Source organism: Oryza glaberrima, chromosome 12 (genome assembly GCF_000147395.1).
Source record: "Oryza glaberrima chromosome 12, OglaRS2, whole genome shotgun sequence".
Lineage (NCBI taxonomy): Eukaryota > Viridiplantae > Streptophyta > Magnoliopsida > Poales > Poaceae > Oryza > Oryza glaberrima.
In genome coordinates this window covers 15064703-15067409 of record NC_068337.1, presented here as the reverse complement: position 1 = coordinate 15067409, position 2707 = coordinate 15064703, and the positions used below count along the sequence as shown (strand labels likewise).

The 2707-nt window shown below is 41.7% G+C and overlaps 1 long non-coding RNA gene across 1 annotated transcript; it reads left to right on the top strand.

Annotated features, from left to right (window-relative positions):
* LOC127756972 (uncharacterized) lies at positions 1-789 on the top strand. Its single transcript, XR_008013341.1, has 3 exons — positions 1-14; positions 333-414; positions 636-789. It is a non-coding gene; the product is annotated as an uncharacterized LOC127756972 (long non-coding RNA).
* The last annotated feature ends 1918 nt before the right edge of the window (positions 790-2707 follow it).

Below are 2707 nucleotides of genomic sequence, written 5' to 3'. Positions count from 1 at the left end.
CCACAAATGAAATGGTGAGGCTGCATTAGACAAAGCAAGTAATCTGGTTAATCCTTACTTAATTATATGAAGGCTGTATATAGATGCATGAACAGATTCATATCCTGCCAAGACATTATACTGAATAGCATGACAAGATAGGCACTCAAATTGGAATTGTAGTGCATAGAAACAAGCAGAATAAAGCATAACAATTAATTAAATTAATTTACGTATTCTTCATATGTAAATTTGCATCAAGCCTTGGTTTTATTCCGGCTATAACAGTGTACATGCCCTTCTATTCATATCACCTATAATACCTCCAAGAAATAATATACCACAAAAATCAGGCTTATGACGGAATAGGGGATTTAGAAAGCCATCAGTGAGCAATGAGACCTTCGCCACCCAACTGTACTACGGTCAGTCTAGGTATTGTTCAACTGTACTACTGTCAATCTATGTATTATTTTTAGTTGCCAGCATTATGGTTGAGCATGAATAACATTATGTTTTTTAAGCATGATTAACAATTGCAATAATTAAATAATAGAGAATGTAATATTGCTTAACGATTTACTCAGATTTATGATGTATTGTCAATTCTGAATCCAACCAAATCAAAGAATGAAGAATTTTACTGCAAAATGCAGAATCCAACCAAATAAAAGAAAACCAATCCAATCACCTAGTTGTCTGCTGATAATCTGGACGGGGATGCTGCTCCTGTCAGCAGTGGCGATGCTGCTGTACTGGCTGGAGGGGCGCACTCCGTGGTGGGCGTGGACAGAGGCGTGGCCCGCCGGATCGAAGGCGACGACGGCGAACTGGGGAAGCAGGATCAGCAGCGGCGAAGGCGATGGAGACAGCTACGAAGGTTCGAGGCCACGATATCATCGCCGGTGATTGCGATGCCGATAGGGGAGCGAGATCGACGCCCGCGACCGTGACGCCAATCTTGGAGCGACGCCGATCAGGGTGACGTGCGACATGCAACGGAGTTCCGGCGTCGGAGATCGATGGCGGGGCAACGGCGGAGGAGATCGGTGACAGAGCGTGAGAGTAGGAGGTGGTAGGCGCGAGGAGACGTCGGCGGCGGGGTAGGTTTCGCGGCTGCCGGCGGCGGAGAAGGCGGGGCCGACGACAGCGACGGCAATGGGGTAGGCGTGAGGAGGCGTCGGCGCTGGTGGAGAAGGCGGCAGGCGACGGCGGTGGGGTAGGCGCAAGGAGGCGGACTGGCGGAGGTGGCTGGGCAGGGGAGTGGGAGATGAATCACTAATAACTTCTTCTTTTTTCTTTTTGTTTGATGATCTCTAATTAATTTTTGTAACCGCTACTTACACGACGTGGAATCGCTAATTGTAGAGGTTGAGATCCAACTCTTGATCTGAACTGTTGGATGAATAGATCTAAGGGTTAGAAAACATCTGGGTTTGATAAACTGGTGCTTTTTATATTAGTATAGATAAGATTGAGTTAGGGTTCATGATGCACTGTTATGTTTAGACTTATTTTAAGTTTCATGTTTTATGTCCAATTAAGCTTCACTTAGCAGTGGAATTAAGAAATTAATGGGAAGGAAAGAATGAGATCAATCAGTTTCAATTTTGATGAAATCCCCAAATTGAAAAGAACCCTAAGCCGCAAAATCCGAATCAAATCCAAATCCAAATCAAATTAAGAAAATTAAGCTCGAGTTCGGATTCTTACCAAATTTGGAGCCCCAATTCTACTGGGAAACAGACTAATGGCTACACGTGCTCACCCCGCATCTGGGCCGCTCGCGCTCGCCCATGGCCTGCTCGGCTGTTAGCACATAACTAATTTTTAATTGCTTTGAGCCATCATTTTAAGATATAAAATTTCTGTAAATTTTTTATGTGCACTTTAATTTATTTCTAGCTAAATGGAACCAATGGGATGAACCTAAAAAAAATAAGTAAGGCTTCCAATAAAAGTGTTTGTCTGTCATTCATTACACACAGAATCACCTTTGATAAACAGTTTTGTAAGCCACCACGACTTCTATTAATCCTTCTTAATTAGGACTTCTAAAAAATCAGATGTTACAGCTTTTAGATGTCATTAAACACCGTCACCATACTTCTTTATGGCTTACTCGTTGTTCTCCACCGCTCCTTCTTATCATTAGTATTCTACAAATCAGACCTGAGCAATGTTGGGGTTCCTTTCTTCTCCTTTTCTTTTTACTTTTTAGAAGTCTCATAAAACATCACAATTGTGCATTTTAACGGCACACTTGCAGACCTTACTCTTTATTATCATTGTAATTATAAAAATTGAATATGGTCGTTCAAGTTATGTATTATAGTTCTTAGATGTACCATCAGTTGCCGCCGCCCTGGTCCTTTATGACTCACTCACTGCGCCCCTCTTTATCATTTACCACCCCATTGTTCACTCTCCCATGGCAACCATCATCCCCTTTGCTCGTTTGTCTAGCCTGTCACGGTTTCCATTCATCCTTTTTAGGAATTAAGAAAAAAAGACTTATAGTTTTTAGAGTTATTTGTCTTATTGGGTTACGGTTATGTAGTTTTTAGAAGTCCAACAAAAGACCATCACAGTACTTCTTTAGGACTTGCTCATTGCTCCTCTCCCATCATTAGTATCATTTGGATTGTAAAAACTGAACCTGATCATGTGAAATCATTGTCATGATTAATATTTATGATGAACAATTGGCTATACAAATGATTTAATC